The sequence below is a fragment of the Plecotus auritus genome (assembly GCF_963455305.1).
Source record: "Plecotus auritus genome assembly, chromosome: 1".
Classification (NCBI taxonomy): domain Eukaryota; kingdom Metazoa; phylum Chordata; class Mammalia; order Chiroptera; family Vespertilionidae; genus Plecotus; species Plecotus auritus.
This window is the reverse complement of record NC_137770.1, coordinates 214,153,555-214,175,854: the sequence shown is the minus strand read 5'-3', so window position 1 is coordinate 214,175,854 and position 22,300 is coordinate 214,153,555.

Below are 22,300 nucleotides of genomic sequence, written 5' to 3'. Positions count from 1 at the left end.
TACCTTGAGGCCCATGCATAGTTTCTGTATTCATTAAACGATTAACTCACTACCAGAGTTATTTATGAGTTCTTGCCTCAGTCTGAACCTGCTTGACCTAGTCAACAGACCTGGGAGATTCCAGAATGATGTCCTCAGCCTTCTCCTGAGACACTTCACTGTCTGTCCCACTTGTCTCCCCTCTCCTAGTCTTCCCCACATGCTATTCTCCCACCTCACTTGACTCCCTTCTCCAGGAGGTGCAATTGTATCTGGTCCTTGATCATTTGACTTTGCAGTTACTTTTAAAAATGTTTAATCAGGTGTGCAGGTCAAGAGATGAAAAATAAAGGGTGGATGTTTTTAAATATTTATTCAGAAAACAAATTCAGCAATATTCAGTTGGGCCTCCTGTCCTTCCCGGGGGCATTAGCATCAACATCCTCCGGTCCTACAGCTTAATACCCATGAAATTAATTGTTTTCTTCATGCCTAAAAGTGTCCTCACCCTCTACTCTGGATAAACAGACTCAGAAGTGTTTTATATACTAGGTTGTTTTCCTTCTGAAAGATGATCCTTAAAGTAACTTCAGAAAACAAACGGCAACTCTAGAGATTTAAAAATAAAAGGAGGCGATGATTATGTTAAAAAGCCTTTCAGTAAGCTACAATGCTATTCACAAAAATCATAAAATAATCTTCCACCATTTACTAATATTAAAGTACTTAGACTAATAGGAGTTACAAGGAAAGATGCCGATGAGGGTAGATTCTTGGATCATTTTCCTGAAGGCAATTGAGATAAAGCAAAGTATTTATAGTCTGATATGGGCCACTTTGGGATATAAAGCCCAGGATATTTAACTCTTCAAAGGAACACAAAGATATGAGAAAAATGTCTCAATGGCTCCTTTCCCTAAAAAATCAACAAGGCTGGCCAAGAGGAAACGGTCCTTCCATGTTGTTTTTTAAATACACCAATACATAAGCTTTACCTTTAGGTGTATTTGTAGTCCAAGGTCAGGGATTGTGGGTCAGCTTTCCAAAATGTACTCAAGGCCTTGGTCCCAGGCCAACAATGATAAAAGGAAGGATCTACACACTTTAAAAATCTGGCTTGGATAAGCTGGTTGACAAATTATAAGAAGCACTAAAATTCATCTCAGGAAGTTTGGAAAACTACTTTTCTCATTAGGGCCATAACCAAGCTATGACCACAAAATTTTTGGTGGATGGAGCCTGATTTTTATCAGACATTTGAATACCCCAATAAAATGGCTACATCATTTAAAAAAGATTAAAGGAATTCACATGATTCTCCAGGCCAAGGACTACTAGTGGGATATGAAGTTCCATCAATAACCACAATAAGTAAATAAAACAGGAATTTGAGATCACAAACCTTAAAGAGATAATGAGCAAGAGGAGACCTTCATGAGCAGGAAGAGAAACAGAAGCAACAGTGATCTCCATCCATGGTGCTCAGAAAAACAAAGTTGTGTCAGACAAGATTGAGCTATCAGAGGATTTGGCTGCATTGTCCAAGGACTGAATACAAAGGAGGAAAATCATCTGTTTTGTTGAAAAATTGTTTTCTGGGATTTCATCAGAGTGAAAAAGCCCATCATATGCATACTTGAAAGGAAGCTTTAACCAACATTCATTGAAAGGAGGGTCAGGTTTTTGGACCTCAGTGAGGGGTACTGAAACCTTTGTCAAAAGGTGGCACAAAGCTGCTCTTTTGTGGGGGGAAAAAATGTCTCTTGGTGAGATTCTGACATTAAAGCACAAAAGTACTAACCAATTAAAATAAAGAAAGAAGGAAAACCAACTGTGTCAAATATTTTCATAATTCCTTATTTAACCTTTTCAATGACATTTGAGGTTACAATAAAGGAAACCGAAGCTCAGAGAAGCAAAGTAGTTTTATCAGTTTTACCTAGCTAGTAAGTTTCTACCCAGGGTTTAGATCTAGAATGGAGAGTGTCCAGAGTCCCTCCTACTTCCACAACATGCTACCTCTATTTCGGACAATGATCTCTGTGTGGATTAAACAGGGAAAGGGCCAACATAATGCTTTAAAGAGGTAAGCATGGGGCCTTTGTCCTATCTGAGGCTTCTTTAAGATGCAAAATGTATATCGTATTAAGTTACCACATTAGTTGCAATGCAAAGTCCTAAATTTGACATTTAAGGCTCTCCATGATTCTCCCCCACTCATTTTCCCACCACATTGTCCTGTTTATACTTCGACTAACTCTAAAACAGCATGGAGAGATGATACACACTGGGGTTCGGGATGTAGACAGTGAATAATAGAGTTACATTTTCCCAAAGAGAGCTAGATTGTGCATACATGATATATCAAAGAAGAAACAAAAGATGGCTTGCTATTTGAAAGGAGTAACAATTTGGGGGGAGGAGAATATACAACTTTAGCAACTCTTTTAATCACATCTGTTTTCCTGTGTTCCATGTTCCAACTAGTGAAAGAATAATCAAAGCAAACAGCTTAGGAATGAAAATAACTTTATTGGGAATGTGTGGACTGAATGTAACCTGTGTGAGAGGCATGACTGAGCGAATGCCAGTGGAGACCTGAAATAAGACTTATGGTTTGATAAAGAATCAATGGAGACTTGGAAAAAGATGAAAATGATTAACCCTGAAAGATTAAAAAAAAAAACAGCCTACTGCAGAATTGGGGAGAAATTTCTGTTAACTGAAAGGTGAATGGGAGTATACTGAAAAAAAAAAAAATAGTCTTCCTGTGCTTTTCCTCATGAAACAGAGCAGCCCCAGCAACCTGAGAGAAGGTAGCAATACACATAGATTTCGTTCTCTTGCTCAGAGACACAGACTCTGTCTAAGCAGAACTTAATCTGTGGGTGGCTATCTTTTGAGATGGTGAGAGAACTATTCCTTATCCCACCCCACCTCCAAGTTTCTAATCCATTTAGAGACTATTAACCTTCCTAAAACAATATGATGATGATGATGATGATGATGATGATGAGTGTGTATAGTAAATGCATTCTTATGAGGACAGTTCTTCATAAATAGAGTAATGAGTAGAATGATAAAGGTGTGAGTCCAAGCTAAGAATTATGGTCCTTTAAATAATAGTAAGATGAGTAAGGAAGGAAAACATTTTTTACAGCACTTTGTATGCTAGTCACGAATCCAAGTACTCTTTATGCATTAATTAGTGTTTAACAACCCTGTATGAATTATAATAGCAAGAGCTACATTGTGGTAAAGATAAAATAACTCAACAATTTATATAGTTAACACAACACAAGTTTATTTCTTGTTCATGCAAAGTTTGATTTAGATAAGCAGAGACTCTCCTCCATCTAGTAACTCATGGATTCAGGCTCCCTCCATCTTATGATACCACCCTAAGGCACTGTGGTAGAGGACAGGGATGCAGAAGGCAAACCAGCTACTAACTGCATTAGCCTTCCCTCCCAGTCATCTGGTCACATGGCCCCAGTTACAGCAAGGAAGGCTGGGAAATATCGAGGAGCTCATGGGTATCCCAGTGAACACTGTCTCTTTCAGTGCTCATGAGGAAGGCCATAGCATAATCTCCCTGATTTTTACAGATGATAAGAAACTGACATAAAGCAAAAATAACTTACCCAAATTCACACTGTTAGTAAGTGGCATATCTGCTATATTAACCAAATGAAACTATACTCAAAGTAATAGAAATACCAATGATTTTATGAATGGTTTCTACCAGAGAAACAAACTGTGGGTGGAGATAGAAGATCCTCTCATGGGACCTCAGAGCCAGGTTACATGAGTACCAGCTAGACACTGGAAAGTAGGCAGTAAAATGTGCAATCACATTTCTGTAGACCTGAGAAGGGACTCGACTAGCAGGCAGTGGTCAGCAAAAACAGCTGAGGGAAATTCCCACATCCTGCAAACATAACATCTAGATATATCTCTCTTACTGAGGATAAGTAGCATAAAAAAATCAACTCGAGACATATGCGGCAAGTGTTGAAAATCCAAGGTAAAGGGAATAGGATATTGACAATACAGGAGTCTGTGCTCAAGAGCAGGGGTGGGCAAACTTTGTTGTTTGGTCCAGATGGTAAACACTGAAGGCTTTGCAGACTAAACTGCTTCTGTTGCAACTACCCAACTCTGCAGAAAGGCACCAAAGCAGCCACAGACAAGACATAGATGACAGGGAGTGGCTGTGTCCCAATAAAATTCTATTTACAAAGACAGACTGTGTCCAGACTTGACCCATGGGCTGCAGTTTTCCAACTCCTGCTTTAAAGAGAAGAAAATTAGGAAATATAAATGATTAATAAACATTTGTTCAAGAATATTCAGTTTGGTAGGAATTCAAGAATTATAAATCTAAACAGTGAAGTGATTATTTATCAACAAACTGACAAATATTTTTAAAGGATTTATTGTTAGAAGAGTTTCAGTGGAATGATTTTATATTTCTGATAAGAATGTGAATAGCTTGACTATAACTTAGCTTGAGATTACTTTCTTGTAGAAAATTACATATATAAAATATATATGCATATTATGTTAAGTGAAATAAGTCAGACAGAGAAAGACAAATACTGTATGATATCACTTATATGTGGAATTTAAAAAGCCAAACTCACAGAAACAGAGAGTAGAATGGTGGTTACCCAGTGCTAGGGGTGGGAAGGGGGATGGGGGATCTGTTGGTCAAAAAATATAAATTTCCAGTTATAAGATGAATAAGTTTTGGAGATTGGATGTGCATCATAGAGACTATAGCTAACAGTGCTATATTGTATACTTGAAAGTTGCTAAGAGAGTAGAACTTAAATATTTTCACCCCAAGAAAAGGTAATTATGTGAGGTAATGAAGGTATTAACTAACCTTATCGTGGTAATCACTTATTTAGCAATATATAGGGCATCAGATCATCATATTATACACCTTAAACTTACACAATGTTATATGACAATTATATCTCAATGAAGCTGGAAAATATATACATGCATATATGTATGCCAATTTTATGAATATATTTAAAACTGCATAAACTCTCATAATTAGGAAAAATTTACAAAATACAAAAGGAGACTCATGGGCTTTGAATCAGACCTGATTTGAATTCTTTGCTATATACTAGCTGGTGATCTTGGCAAAATTACTTCATACATCTGACCCTCAATTTCCTCATTTAAAAAAATAACAGATATAATCATATCTACTTCACATAATTTTTAGAGGATTAAATGAGTTCATGTACACATAAAGCATCTATTCCTAGTGTATATTAGGTTCTCAATAAGTATTGGTTACACTTTGAAAAAGAGATTCAAATTTGAGATTGCACAGAAAAGGCAGAGAGTCTGAAAAAACTGGGAAACAATCATTATAAAAGCTTTGAAAATTGAAGAGAGGGACAACAGAGATTTTTTTGCATGTGGTGTTGGAGATGGTGGTTAGGGAGAAGAGGTGAGTGGGAGAAGAGAGAGAAGAGACAGAATGAGAGTGGAGTGGGTGGAGAGACAGAGAGAAAGAAGAAGGGAGATTGACTCTTGTTTTAGATATTTTTGTGACTGGTAGATTATGGAAGTTTTTTTTAGTCAGGATTCAGGTGGCTGCAAAACAGGTTGTCTAGGGTTGAAAGAAATGGGATGGAGGAAGAAAGTACTATGGTTCCTTTTCTGAACACAGGGGCTGAAAGAAAAACCTTCTCTTAGAGGGAAACCAGCAAAGGGATTAGGGTCCAGGGCCAAAATGGGGGCTTAACAACATGAAGCTCAGCCAGCAAGTGCTTGTCCTGATGAACAGGTGGACCTTATGAGGAAGGTCATGGATCGCATCCAGACCCTACCTTTGTGAGTTTGTTCCCTGAGTCCCACACTGCAGCAAAGCTCCTTGACAAAGTACAGGGGATGCAGAAAAATATTTAGGGAGGTGATGGAGGAGAAAGGGAGATGAGATTAAAGGATTTGGCTCTCACAGTGGGGTCTTCAGGGCAGAATTATCTGCATCCCAGTGCAGGTCACCAAGCAATCTTCCTTAGATGACAAAGCCCCTTACAAGACACCAAAGAGGCACCAATAGCAGTTGCACAAACAGTTCCTCAAATATCTCTCATTTTCACCTCCAAGAACAGCACCAAGAGTGCTTTGCAAAATTTCCTTTCTCTTGTTTCTTCCTAGCATTTCCAGCATCACCCTACATCCCATATGTCTACTCTTTTGGCTGACTCCTTGTTTACATCTTTATTTCTCAGCATTGGTGCCCCTTTCTCTGACCTCCCAGGAGGGTCAGCTATAGCTTCCAGAATCTTACACTGAAATCTAAGTGACACTCACTGCTCTGCAATGGCATTTGTCTGTGTGCCTGTCTATCTCACCCACTAAATTGTGGTGAGCAATTGGAGAACAGAGATGCTATCCATAGCCATCGTTGTCTAGCTCCTAGAACAGTATCCAGCACAGTATCCCGCTGGGTTCTTCTTATGGTCACTTTTCAGCATGTCTCCTTCACTTCCACACTCGACACAGTTCCCTTGGTGCTTTAGGACCCAACTTCTGACACACAGGACAGAGTGATCTCATGAATCATGCCGTGGAAAGCAAAGAGGAGCTGCAAGTCGCGAAGACATGGTACACAGAGGGGACTGATGAATTCAGCTGTGGCCACAGAGACAACCACAACTGTAAAACAATTGCATAATTTCTACTTGTCTCATCTGCAAGTGCCCCCTTGGTTTCACATTTTTGACGATATTGTAAACGTTTGGCCAACTACTGGGCAAATATGAGTGTAGGAAATCAGTCTGCTAATCTCCAACTTGACTTGTTCTCCCTACAATTTTGAACCTAATTCTATAATCTGTACTTGGCAATAGGCCATGATACCCTTGTCAGTAAGGCAATCAGTACTGCAACCACTCTTTATTGAGTACGTACTCTAAGCCATGTCCCAGGTGAAGTGCTTTACATACATTATTTCACTTAGTCCTCACAACAAACCTCTGAGATGAACATTGTTGGGAACATTATTGCCCCAACTTTGAAAATGAAGAAAGTAATGGAGTTTGAGTAACTTTCCCAAAGTCACACATTTAAAAAGTGTTATAAGAAGGATTTGAAACAAGTCTTTCTGCCCTGTCCAAACTGTACTGCCAAGAGACTCACTAGAAATCACTCAACAAAAGTTTAGTTTGGCAAGACCCCGATCTCAAACTATATATTTCATTATGATGGAAAGTGACTTATCTGAGAGCCCAGAGGTTGGGTTGGACTACTGATAATTATGCTGCCTTTAAGAGACTTAGGTTGTAGTGGTAGCAATCACAGACCTCAAAAGCATGTTGGAAGTTGACCCCAATTAACACCACTGAGCATACTCAGTTTAGCTCTAATATCAAGTAACTGCTACAACAACCTTAAAGCTCTGGCTCTGTTTTCCAGGGTCATTGATGACAGCTTTGTTTTCAGAACAAACAACTAGAGGAGGATAAGGATTCCCAGGGGATATTTAGTCTCAGTGTCTATGACCCACATTGTAATCCCTAGAAATAAACACAGTCCACTTGCCAAAAGGTCTGCCCATCATGTTGGTTCAGACAAAGGTACTAGTAAACCCAAGCAGGTATAAGGAACAAAGTGAAGAACGTTGCTGAGTAGAGGAAAATCTCACACCATTAACAAGGCAGCAAGACAGATCTACTTTTCTAAGGGTTTAAGAGTGCCTGGGCTAACTGGATTAACTCTGACATCGATTCAAACCTTTGGTAGAAGAAAAGCTTATAGCTTAATTTTGCAAGACCCAGCATGGAAACTTGTTGGGCAGTAGAGAGATGGGGTCTGATAAAATTGGATTAGAGCTCTTGATATAAGGACTTGAGCAATCTGAGAGGAAAATGCAATTATAAGTAACTGTAGCAGTCGAGTCTCTCCCCTGTGCAGTGTTTCAATTCCAGAGATCACGAGCTGGAAAAGCAAACCATCACTGATCTGTTCCCTCCAATACGTGAGCTGACCCTGCACGGCAACAGCTTTGGTTCCTGGTAACTATAAATAATAAATCCTCTTTATAGACAGTAGTTTGAGCTGCTACTTTCTTCTTTGTAGAATAAAAAAAAATAAATAAATAAAAAAGGAATGATTGGCTCCTGAAAGGTAAGCTTCAAGAAGAAAGACTGCTCCGTCTTCTCTTGTTATTGATCATTCTACCTTTATCTCACCATCCATTTTGGTCAGTAGCCACCTTCCCTTGTTTGACCCCAAAGCTATACATGAGCTGGTTTCAATGAGCTCTTCCCAACATTCTCATTATCCCTACCATTGGACTTACTGTACTATATTATAATTGTTTATGTATCTTCACATATGAGAATTTAAGCTTTTTGGTCTTACTCATTTTTTTATGTCGGTGTTTAGCACAGTGTCTTACACATGGCAAGTTTTAAGAAAGGTATCTTGAATGAATTCACAAATGGATGAATGGATGGGTGAGTATCCACAGGTCCTCTGAAGATGCTCTAGGAAGATACATCTGGATGATCTCTCAGAACATTCCAGCTCCTTCTGTGTCCTTCAGATGAATCACTTAACACTGTTAGGTTCACTTTTCTTATTTATAAAATGAAAGCAACGCTGCCCATTTCATTAGGTTGTTGTGAAGCTCAAAATAAGTACTTCATGCCAGGTGCCTATCCATGAACCAGACACTGTTCCTTTTTCACTCTCTCTACATTCAGTCTGTCTTCTACTAGAAGATGTTGGCCAGGATTGGGGCAGCAGCCATGCTGTCTGTAATGTGGTAAGATGATAACTTGCCTCCACTAGCTCAGTTATTTGAGTCTGATGTGTTCAGAGGATTTTTCCTGGGGGTGGGGGAGGAGGAAGGACTATATTAGTTCCTCAATTCAGTTTACCTTACAACATAAATTTTGTATATTAAAGTATTTGAGAATAAGGCCAAAACTTCCACTTCCCACAATATTGAAGAAAAAGTACTACAAGAACCTCCTAGCTCACAAAACCTAAAAATTCTTAATAAAAGATGTTAAAATGCTTATCTGAGCTGTCAGGAAAATAAAGGAAATTATAAGATCCTGAAAATTACAATAAAGCACAAGTTTTCAGAGGTAACCTTTCTGAAGTAATGGGTCCCATTAATTATCCCTGGTGGTGTAGAGTCATCATTTTAATGGGAATCAAGCAGGAGTCAGCATACAATACCTAGGACCTGAACAAGGTGAGGACAGAAAAAGATCCCTGAACAGGCCAGGACCTAGGAGTTGACATCTTTAATGCAAGAGTAAACCAAAAGAAGAAAATGTATCCCACAAAGGAAAATAGTAAAAATAAAAATAAAAATAAAAAAATCTTTCTTATCTCAACCTTTCAACCTTGGCTCTAGGTAGAGTCTACCTTGAAAATTCCTATTCATCAGAGATCCTCATGAGGATTTAGAGCCAAAATCTAAAATTTACACTACCTATGTGGTCCCAAAATACCTACCTTTAGAATTTAATTTAAAGTGACTCATTATCAGCAATGCCTTCCTAGATAAATATAAATTAAACCAAAGCCTCAAATAGTTTCTTTGGGTATTTATAAACTCACTAAAATATAAAAATATAAAGCAGAAGAGGAAACAAGTCATTTGATGGAAAATAAATAGGAATAACAAACAAAAATATTATAGCTACAAAAATGGTTGATATTGGAATTAGTAATTATAAAATACTAGAGGCCTGGTGCATGAAATTCGTTGTGTGTGGGGGGGGAGAGATCCCTCAGTTCGACCTGCACCCTCTTGCAATCCAGGACTGCTGGCTTCTAACCACTCACCTCCCTGCCTGCCTGATTGACCCTAACTGCCTCTGCCTGCCAGCCTGATGCCCCTAACTGCTCCCCTGTCTGCCAGCCTGATCGCCCCCTAACTGCTCTCTCCTGATGGCCTGATTGCCTGCCCCCTAACTGCTCTCCCCTGCTGGCTTAATTGCCCGCCCCCTAACTGTTCTCCCCTGCCATCCTGATCACCCGCCCCCTAACTGCTCTCCCCTACTGGCCTGATTGCCTGATCCCTAACTGCTCTCCCCTGCCAGCCTGATCACCCAGCCCCTAACTGTTCTCCCCTGCCAGCCTGATTGCCCCTAACTGCCTCTGCCCTGGCCCCTGCCACTGTGGCTTTGTCTGGAAGGATCTCTGGAAGATGTCCAGTCAAATTAGCATATTACCCTTTTATTAGTATAGATAAAATAAGTTGGTTTGATATACTTAATAAAAATAGAATATCTGAAGTATAATAAGGTACCAGAAACTATGAAATATGATCAGATGGATTTGAAAAAAAAAATAAAACTTTCAAGTAAAAAATACATAACAAATGAGACTAAAGACCCAGAGAATTGATATGGCATTAGATACAATGGAAGAGAGAATTAGTGAACTGGAAGAAAAAAGTTGAGATTTTTGGTCTTTGTTCACTTAAAAAAAAAAACACAAATAAAAAGTAATTTATTGTGTAATATTCTATGCCTATAATGGAATATATGAATTATATATTATCCACTGACCAACTGAAGAATCCAATATTAACAATGTAACTGAAACTAGCTGTATCCTCCTCGCATTCTCCTTCTTTCCTTTCAAACATAACCACTTTCCTGAATTTTGTGTTTATCATATTCTTGCTTTCTAAAAATAGTTAACTACAATGTAGGTATAACCAAATAATATTTGTTCAGCTTTGATTGTGTTTGTGCTAATATTTATAGTGCTTTTATTAACTGTCTTATACATTTCACCTAGTGCACATGTGCAAGAATTTATCTAGAGTACACACACCTAGGAGTGGAACTGTTGGGCCATAGAAATGTAATCTTTACCTGTGCTAGAAACTGCCAAGTTTTTTTCCAAACAATGTGTGCTATTTTCCAGTCCTAACAGTAATGTATGAGATTGTTTTCTACATTCTCAACATCTGTCATTGTCAAACTTCATAATTTTTTTGTCCATTTAGTGCAGGGAGGGGGGGACCTTTTTTCTGCCAAGAGCCTTTTGGATATTTATAACATCATTCTCAGGCCATACGAAATTATCAACTTAAAAATTAGCCTGCTATATTTGGTCAAACATCTAATTAATTCACCCCTAATGCCTTGGCAGCACCAGATCAAATGATTTCAAGGGCCTTATACAGCCTGTGGGCTGGACATTCCCCACCCCTGATTTAGTGTATGTAAAATGTTCTCATTATGATTTTCATTTGCCTTTTCCTGATTACTAACAAAGTTGAGAATCTTTTAATATCTTGAATGGTCATCCACATTTCTTTTTGTGATTACCTTATCATGTCTTTTGTACATTTTTAAATAGGTTTTATGCATCCTATATAATAATGAGGTAATATGAAAATTGACCCTCACGCCGTCACAAGATGGCTGCGCCCACTGTGGAGGCAGGGTTCTCGTAAGGAGCCCTAACGAGCAATCAGCAGGGACCTGATGCTATGTGATGTCGGGCTGGGATGGGGGACCAGAGGCTGCGCCCCCCGCCAGGTGGGGCTTGACGGGGGACCTCAGGCTGCGCCCCCCGCCCTGGCGCCAGGCCGGGGGACCTCAGACCATGCCCCCTGCCTGGCGGAACTTGACGGGGGACCTCAGGCCGCACCCCCCATCCCAGCACTGGACCGGGGAACCTCAGGTCGTGCCCCTGCCCCGGCACCAGGCTGGGGGACCTGAGGCTGCGCTCCCCACCCAGCAGGGCTTGATAGGGGACCTGAGGCTGCACCCCCTACCTGGCGGGGCTTGATGGGGGACCTGAGGCTGCGCCCCACCCCCCCACCTGGTGGGGCTTGACGGGGATGAGGCCAGCCGGGTCTGGGTCTCCCGCAATTTTGAGGTGCATGTGGGTGGGCGGGGATTTGACTCTGGGTCCCGCACATGCCCCAGACTCTGACAGGAGGAAGATTTTCATATACATTTTACTAATGTTCTTTCATCTCTGACACTTCCATTATAGAGAAAGGGCAAATAGCAATATTAAAATATTTCCTCTAATTAATTCCCTTTTAATGTGCACAAATTTCATGCACTGGGCCTCTAGTTCTTTATATATTCTGGATCCTGATCCTTTGACTTATGTAGTGTCAAGATTTTCTCCCAGTTTGTGGCTGATATTTTACTCTATGTTTTCAGTAAGCATGTTATTAATTTTAATGAAGTAAATTTTATTTCCTTTTTGATCTTTGCTTTTTTGTTTATCTTTCAGTCTCATAGAGAAAGAGTCATTCATTGTAAAAGGAAAAACTTTGAAGTTTTAGAAGAAAATACAGAATATCTTTATGACTTTTGGGTTAGGAAGGATTTCTTAAACAAGACCCAAAAAGGGTTAATCATAAAACATTGCTATGTTCACAAACTTTTAAAAAGATTTTTAAGATAAATTCAGGGACATAAGCTGAGCCATTGTTTTCATTATTTTTCCTGGAGAAATACACTGCTCTGTGCTGCTGAAGAGGTGGTACCAGAGCAAAGGGCTGCCTGCACAGCCTCACGGCTGCCTGCACAGCCTCTCAACTGCCTGTGTCCTGATTCTCATCCTTCTCACCCCCGCGGCCACCACCTTCCCAGAAGAGAGGCCCAGGGAGCCACAGCAGTTTCTTCACCTTTAGTTGTTCTTTGTTATTGGCACTGATTGGGGGGTCTGTTTCCGCTAATCTTAAGTGTAGCAAAATGCTCCAGGATGTCTATTCTTCTGGTTACATATGGAATTTCCTGGACTTCAGTTGATTGCTTGGGATGGGGGCTGATTAGATGCAGCTATTTCTAGGCATCCTTGCCTTTTCTTTCCTGAAAAACCATTGTGTTAGCAACATATTTTTAGGTGGGGCTGCAATATTCACATACATTTTCTTCTCTTTTTCATCATACAATTTCAGATCCTGTTTTCTTCCAGAAAAAAACAACATTAGCATCAAATGCTACTTTCCAAAGTCCTATTCTTTGTAATACAATTTATGTAATCCTATAACTATACTGTTATCACTTTTTAGCATTTTGAGGCCATTTTTTCCCCTGTGTGATTTCATGAGACTTCCCTCACACTCCCCATCACCCTCCCCTTTCCCATGTATCTATTTATGGATCATTATTCCCTTCTCCATCAACATCTTCTCAGCATAGCTGAATGCTCCAGGGATACGGGGCTGGTTGGAAGCTCTGCCATGATAAATGGGTTTCTTTTCACTCTTCCGTAATGGGCTGGCTTCCACTCAGAAGAGCTAATTTCTTTGTAGCTACTTGGATAACCTAAGTAGATTAGGTTACCAGTATTGCTGCTTATCTCATTCTAGAATCAATGATCCAATTCACATGATTACTATCTATAAATCTGGGGAAACTATTACACGGAAGCCCCACTAATTGATTAGTGGGTATTTCCTGAAATGAGTTATTTACAAAACTCTGCCTTAGTTCCTAGCTTATTTCTGAGGCAATTATAAGCTAGTGAGTTGCTCATTTGTTGACTGTTTGATGGTAGCAGTTTATTCCTGGGGTAAAGTCTGAATCACACCCCAGTTTCTCAGGGTTCTGGCTACTGGTTCTTTCTCATTTCTTTGTCCTGTGCTTCTTTCTGAAGACCTCTGAAGTAGATGCCCAATTTGTGACAGCTGATCCTGAGTGTCCAGCTGTCTGTTGATTTTGATGGCACTGAAATGTCATGGTCTTTTTTATCCTGGAAGAAAATTGTAAACAGAATCTGCTTCCTTCTGCCTTGCCTTCCCACATCCAACTGACCATGTCAGAGGAAAAGGCCAAAAGAGACGTGTAGGTAGGGGATATACAGAGTGCCCTGCCTCTCCTCCCAAGACCTGTATGCTGATGGGATGCACCAAAAGATAATGGCAGCTCTCCAGCTGAGTGTCTCCTGGAGGTTGGAATCCCTATTTTTCCAATCAGATAAGAATGAGGTATTTAAATTTTGTATGTGCCAGGCACTAAATTACAGACTGTGCCTTAAAATCTGAATGGGACAGGAAATCAGATAATAACTGCTGTCATACCCTGAGCACTTTCTATGAACAAGGTGATTTGTGCTAAGATTTTTACCTATAGCATCTCATTTAATCTTATAACCATCATGTGTCCTGGGTGTTATCACCTACATGAGAAAACCACAGCTGAGAGAAGGTGGATACATTTCCTAGGTCATTTAACTAATAAGTGAAGAAATTAAATTCAAACATAGACTTAGCTAACTCAATAGGGTGCTTTTAACCATACACCATTCTGCCTCCCTCATCTACACTAATAAAAGAGAAACATGCAAATTAACCATCTCTGCTACACCAAGCCACACCCACCAGCCAATCAGGAACAAGTATTCAAATTAACCCAACCAATATTGCATCCAGCCATGGAGCTGGAGCATGCAGGAGGCTTGGGTTGCCCCCGGCGATGGAGGAAGCCAAACTTCCTGCCTGCCCTGGCTGGCCCTGGCCTCCGCTCAAGGCTACAAAGTTTCAATTATAGAAGATAAGTAAACCCCAACAAAAATGGCAGCAGCCATGGAGCTGGAGAGAGCAGGAGGCTTGGGTTGCCCTGGCGATGGAGGAAGCCAAGCTTCTCCCCTGCCCTGGCCTGGCCTGCCCTGGCTTCCGCTCAAGGCTACAAAGTTTCAATTACAGAAAATAAATAAATCCCAGATACCAGGGCCTCTGCTTGAGTCGCCGGGGCGTGTGGCTGGCCTGCAAACCACCTCAGGCCCTTCGCCCAGGCCGCCCCATGCCCCAAGAAAACCCCCATCCTGATCCGGGACATCCTTCAGAGAAAACCAATAGGCCCCCACCCATGCACCAGGCCTCTATCCTATCTAATAAAAGAGTAATATGCAAATTGACCATCACTCCAACACACAAGATGGTTGCCCCCATGTGGTCAAAGATGGCTGCCCCCATGTGGACACAAGATGGCTGCCACAAGATGGCAAGCAGGGGAGGGCAGTTGGGAGGAATGAGGCCTGCAAGAGAAGGCAGTTGTGGGCGATCAGGCCAGCAGGGGAGGGGAGTTGGGAGGGACCCAGGCCTGCAGGGGAGAGCAGTTGGGGGAGAACAGGCCTGCAGGGGAGGGCATTTGGGGGAAACCAGGCCTGCATGGGAGGGCAGTTAGGGGCAATCAGGCTGGCAGGGGAGCAGTTAGGCATCAATCAGGCTGGCAAGGGAGTGGTTAGGGGGTGATCAGGCTGGCAGGCAGAATCAGTTAGGGGCAATCAGAAAGGCAGGCAGGCGAGCAGTTGGGAGCCAGCAGTTCTGGATTGTGAGGGGGATGTCCCAGATTGGAGAGGTTGCAGGCTGGGCTGATGGACACACCCACCCTGTGCACGAATTTCATGCACTAGGCCTCTAGTCTATATATATAAAAAGCTAATATGCAAAGTGTCTGCAGTGACCACCAGGGGGTGGCACAGAACGAAGGAAGGCCATACCAGCAGCCGACAGCCGGCAGCTGGGGAAGGAAGGCCCCGGCCAGCAGCTGGCAGCTGGAAGGCCCTGATTGGCCCTGATCACTGGCCAGGCCTAGGGACCCTACCATGCATGGAATTTCATGCACCGTGTCTCTAGTTAAAAAATAAATTATAGGGCAGAATTACATGGTACTAACTAAAAGGAGGTCAGAAAGAGGTGAGTTCACGGTGGGCTGGAGTAGTCATGGGCTACAGAGTAGAAGAAGGGGATCCATGGAGAGCACCTAACCCCATGTTCCTCAAACTTTTTTTAAATTACTGGTAAAAAAAACCATAATTTTTTAAATATGAAATGCTTCATGAGTTTGTTACCTTGGATAGGGCCATGCTAATCTTCTCTAAATCATTCCAATGTTAGTATATGTGCTGCACAAGAGATCACTCTCAAACTTTTTAACTTACATGAAGTGTATTTTACATCATGACCCAGTACTAGTAAACACACACATATATAACTGAAACAAATTTTTACTTTGTAATACTTGCCCTATTCCATGCAGAGCACTCCACTTTTCTACTACACTTTATGTCTGTTTTTAAAATAATTCTAGTCATAGTCTATTAAATAGACTTTCTGACCTACAATACTGATCTAGAAACCTCGACAGATGGGGAAATCGAGGCCCAGAGATGAGTTGAGTCCCTAGCCCAGTGTCTTGAAAATAGTGATCCTAAGTGTCTTTGTTTTATCTCCTATGTGACCCAGCACACCCATATGGCACCTCAGTGCAGAGCTGGGATAGAATCCAGATTTCCTGACTCCCAGTCCAGGCTTTTTCAGTCAAGGGAAGTTTGTCAAAGAGGAGGAACTCTCCCACGGCAGTTTCTTCAATGGTGTGGGTAGAAGTGGGAGGAAATAGTGAAGTTGTGGGAGACTCACACCACACCCAGTGGGCCTTGTTCAAGGTCACAAGGTCACAAAGCTGTCTCATTCCAAAGCTACCCTCTTTCTCTGGTTGTCTAGCCTGGTTGCTCAGTCAAATCACCTGAGAGCTCTCCAACAATACTAATGCCCAGCTGCACTCAGATCGATGTAATCCAATTATTTATGGATGGGGTGTTTTCTAAAAGCTGCCCAGTGGCTTTAGTATGGAACTATCACCTCGACGCAGTGTAGAAGATGTCCTTTAACAGCACTCCTGCTTACCCTTCAAGCCCCAGAAAAAATGCCCCCTTCCCAATCTCATGAAGCCCTGACTCAAATCACAGCCAAAAGGAACTGCCTTTCCATTATTGTATCCATCCAGCACTCAGATCCTTTCACCCTGTGTTTGACTTCCTGCTCCATGCCTTACTCATCTTTGTATCCAAGCATGCAATAAAATTTACAGAATACCCTCTGCTCAGACAGCTATTCTTCCCCATACCTCCCAGACCTCTGAAATCTACTGTGATTCACCTACAACTCCTAATGAGGGTGATGAAAATTCTCCCCAGGATCAATGTTACTATCGGACAAGAGGGACACTCACTCTAGGGGCTGTAGAATCCAAACGGCAATGAGACTGCAGTATCCCTTCTGGCGTGGCTGGGCTTTCTCTCCAATCTTTCCTCTCCAGTCATCTCCTCCAGGTTTTCAGATTTCTGACAAGGTAGTGTGGCCCAGTGTGCAGTACCCTAGACAGGAAATGGGGAAGACACACTTCCTGTCCTGATCATGCTGTCTGCCTGTCATGCCATAGGGCCTCCCATTTTTGTTTTGTGAGCTAGGAATGACAACACCTAACTCAACTGTCACCCTCTGCTCCGTTTCCTCCTGGAGATTATATAAGAACTCTTGTATATGAAAACAAACTTCGTTTAGGTCCTTGAGCTTTTCTGAGGACAGCTTTATATAAATATAAGATACCTTTTGTTTTTGTTTGTAGCCCAGGGGATTTGCGGAAAGGAGTTGAGAGCCAGTGATGCTCGTTTTTATGGGCAGAAAATAGCTGCTGGAAAAACAACCCGATGTGTAGAGCACAATGTTCTAATCGAGCAGGCAGAATTATCTTTCCCAGGCAGCCAGGAACACAAAACACCTGGTGCACACGTTTCCTGCCCCTTCACATATTTTGAAAGAAAGAGACCTTTACCCTGACCTATCAAGCAATGATCTTCATGAACTTCTGTCCACAGACTGTGACTGTTATCTTGGCTTGCTGCTGTGGATTTAAGTGGTAAACATAGCTGATTCTCACTCATGGGGCGTCTTCTCCAGATATCCCTCAGACCTTATCAGATCCACACATGCATCTCTTCTTCCTTAAAAATGCAGCCATTGGATGTGCTAACAGTCAGGGGCTTCCTGCTACATTCCTTCAACACTGTGTTGGGTGCCATTGAGAAGACGGGGATCTTGATGAGCTGATCCTGACCCTGTAATTGCTCTAAATCTTCAAGGGAGAGAAAACAAAATAAATTCACTGAGAACATTTAGAGAATAATGCAAATCTATTCATAATAAGATTCACTTCCTACCTTAAAGGCTCAAAAGTATTTAAAGGCTCAAGGATGTTTAAAGAAGGAAATTGATTCAATTTCACTGTTGCACTGGCACATCTTGAGGGAAGATTTCAATAACTAGCAAAGAACTTGCCCTTAAATTCATGAAAACTCCACAGAAAACTCTGCAAGCACACAGAAAAACACTCTGGAGGAAAATAAAAGTTAAGAGAGGGAATTAATCTATTATTCATCTTTTCATAGTATATAGGAAGGCATAATAATGTTGATTTAACTAAATGTTGACCTAACTAAAAATTATGAGATAACTATATTCTGAGGATAAGTGGAAGGAAGGGGAAGGATGCATATGAGGGCAAAGTACAGAAATGCAAAAGAAAGCTAAAGGCTCACATTCCATGCTGAGAAGACAGTATGTGATGACTAACTCTGAAAAAAAAAAATCAAGAAGGAGCAATATCAGCATTATTTAGAGACACGAATAAGTACCAACTAGCTAAAGAGATGAACATGATTGCTCTTTCTGATAAACAGGAAATGAAGGAGGCTCTGCTGCTTTTAGTAATAAACCCGATGGAACTATTCGACTCTGAACTATGAGTGTATATACAACTTCAGTGAAACAAAAAAGCAAAAAAAAAGAAGAAAAAATAAGGAAAGAAAGAAGGTAGAAATCAGTGTGGGAAAGCTTCATGGAGGAAGAGGAAGACACAACACAGGGGGAAGGTGCTCAGTAATATCGATGAAGTAAACAAAGGAAACGTGAAATGGCCTTTGAAGGACAGAAACATTGAGGAGGTGGGGAAGGAGCAAATAGCTATTGCTGGGAAAACCAGATAGCACCATAGTTTAAGTCCTGGCTTTGGAGTAAGGCAGGTTGAGCTGGGTATGCCACTCATAGGCTGTGTGATTCTGAGCAAGTTAAATAACCTCTCTAAGCTTTCCTTTCCTCTTATATAATAAGTACTAACAATACCTCCATCATAGATTTGGTGGAGAAGTAACTAAATAAGCATAAATTGGGAAACTCTTAGCACAATGCCAGGAATATAGTAGCTCTTCAATGTTTATTTATTATTATTATTATTATTATTATTGTGATTATAATTATCATCATTATTGAAAACAGGCAGGAATTACTTAGTCTATATTTGGGAAAAATATATTCTCCCTATAATAAAATAATTTAAAACTTGATATTGAGCATTATTTATGTAAACCTGAGTAGAAAGAACCTGCCCACTATAGCATTATTGTTTTCCTCAAGCTGGGATTTCTTGCCTCTTCCCTTTCTTCCAGTGTCCTTCCCAGCCCCACCACTTCATATTACCCTGTGCCACAGTGAGCCCCCAATCCCTCCTCTCTCCCCCATCCTCCTGCTGCCCTCTCTTCTCCCCAGAATGAGTAACAGCTTGGTGAATCATAAGGGATGGATCTGTGATGGTGGCCTTTCAGGCAATGATGACAGAGTATGGGGCCTGGGGACGGAGATTCTCTTGGATGTTTTCTAATCCTACCCAGTCATGTATAAACAGCTAATGACCTCTAACACAAGGAGCACCCAGCAGCAGATTTCTGTGTTCCTTTACAATCAGATTTTTAGTAGTAAGAGTTTAAGGAATTCTTTATTTTCCTTCTGGTGAAGACATGGATTCACCATAGAGGCCATAGCTAAGCCATGGTGTCACAAGTCAATAGGGCTGTAATACACATACCACTGGGTAGTTTGAGCACTGCACACAAACACCTCAGGTAGGCATTTGCTTATCAAGTTATGAGATCCCACTCCCCTCCATAACCCACCCTATGGATGACAGTCATGTTCTCACTGAAATGTACTTAGCCACATTCTTAGCTTCAGAGGGCTCTCTTGGCTTCAAATTACCTACAGGATAAAACCCAAGATTCTTAGCCTTGCAGATAAAGCTTTTCACATCCATCCCTGCCTTTTTCTCCTCATCTCCTACCATAATAAACTTCTCCCTAGTCCCCACAAACACATGGTCCTTTCATCCAAATACATTTCCTACCCTTCTTCACTTGGTAAACTCCTGCTCATTCTACTCAAACCACCTCCAGTGTCATTTCCAAAGTAAAAACTATCTCCAGCCTTTGGAATCTACAATCCTTTGCTCTAGGATGTTTCGGCCCCAAAAGACTAGCACATAGTCGATGCTTAAGAAATATTTTTTAAATGAATGAATGAGTTCTGACTTCAGTAATAGCATTTATTATGATGGCCTACTTACTTACTAGTTTCCTCCTCAGACTGAGCTTCTCAAAAGGGTAAGGTCAAGGGAGATTGTGTTTTTTAAATCTGTATTTTGAGATCTTAGCACAGAGAGTCATATAGTAGGCTTTACGGCAAAGTTTGACAAATGAATGAGTTTCCAATATATATTTTGGAAAAAAATGATTTTTTTCTCTCATTGTGCATTATTTCTTACATGATTCAGTTGCCCTTCTCTGTTAATGTTGGGTTGGGAGGAAGAGGAGTGAAGAGAACAGGGGTGTTTTGCTAGCTTCCCTCTCTAGATTATGAAGTGGGGTGCTGTCTTAAGTTAGAGCCCCTGGAATCGGAGGCTGGGATGGGGAGTCCTATGCAAGTGCTCACAGGGGGACCTTGTAAGGGAGTGAGGGAAGCAAGACAGGACATGGGAGAAGCAAAGCGAGGATATGGGCTAAACTGCACACAGGCCTTAGCCCAATCCCATAGAAAGTTCTGGGACAGGATAGCCTCACAGAATTATCCCATTTGGAGGCAAAGGAATAGGTTTTTATACTCCTGTATTAGTATCACGTTGCAAACCACATACAGAAGTAGAGGACAACCTCCCAGGCATTTCTGAGTGGAGCAGCTCTGGTGGCCAAGAGAAACCTTCGTCACCAATACTCACAGCAGCTGAGTAAGAAGATAACAGACTAGTAAAAGGATCTGAGTAGCACAGCAAAAGCCCCTACCACACCCTTAAACACAAGGATGATAGAAAGTGTTTACTCCTAGAAGGATTATCCAAGACTTTACTTAAAACCTATCTACTCCTGTTTGATCAACAAGACTAATCAACATGGCTATCTGGGCTGGTTTCTCACTCCTTAACAGACTCTTAAAGGTAAGCACATCACTTAAGCAAAAAAGAAACAGGGACTCCAAAAAGCAGAGCATTCTGGAACCTTGTAGTGTAGATTCCTAGAGGGCAGGAATTAAAGAAAAGTCTAGAAAAATTGAGATGCAATAAGAAAAAGTTAAATAAGCTATGTCTGGCATTCTATATTTAAGAACACAGGGTGATATGCAACATAATTTTAAAAGATTTCATTCGAAATTTGGAAGCTTAAGCTATGTGAACAAATACATAGACATCTTATTTTTGCTGAATATCTGCTTCCCCGCCAGCCCTCAATGAGTGAGGTGTTACTGAACTATACCTTGGAGAACATCTGACCTCAGGAGCCTGTTGAAACTTCTTGGACAGTAGCATAACTTCAGACTTGTTTAAACATTCTGACACTTCTGATTCTATCACATACAGTATATACACTGTCTGGCATAGAGAGAGCTCTAGCCTGGCATCAGACATATGGAGTTCAAGCTCCTCTACTATCATTAACATCTGGTAGCCCTAAGCAAGCCATTTATCTTCTGTGAGTCTCAATGTCTTCATCTGTAAAGGGGAAATAATCATATTTACACGTTATTAATAATATTTATTAGAGAATATTACATATTATACCAACATAATACATTATTATATTAACAATATTATTGTTGTTGTTATTATTATGATGTTTCATCAGCCTGCTGTGAGGAGCAAATGAGATAACATTTGTGAAGTTGCTTTGTAAAGGTCAAAAATTAATTAAAATGAAGGTAGTGTATTTGGCAAAGCAACCACCCTTTCATCCCTTTCTTCTTTCCGATGAACATCTTGACAGTTTTTCTAAACCCATAAAACTGGTGAGATACACATGGATGCCATTTCCTATAGGTTTACTCTGCCCCAGCTCTCCACCATCTGGCCTCCGCACTGCCCTCCTGCCGGCCGCCTGCACCGTTTCTTGCTCCTATTTCAGATGACTGCCTTTGGAGCCTGGGCTTCTCAGGAAGGACATTGCACAATCAGAAAACCCTGATCGGCCGAGGCTGTAACCTTTTTTTTCCTGGAGTCCTTTCAGGAATGTGTCACAGGAGGTGGGAGAGATGGCCCATGGAACAGAGAGTACTAGGCACCAGCAACCCGGTAATAAAATGTACGAGCATTCCTTTTCAAAATCTGATGAAGACATCAATCTTCATCTAAGTCAAAGGGCCCGGGGTCCACAGCACTGAGATTTACTGAGCTGCTTCAAAAAGCTG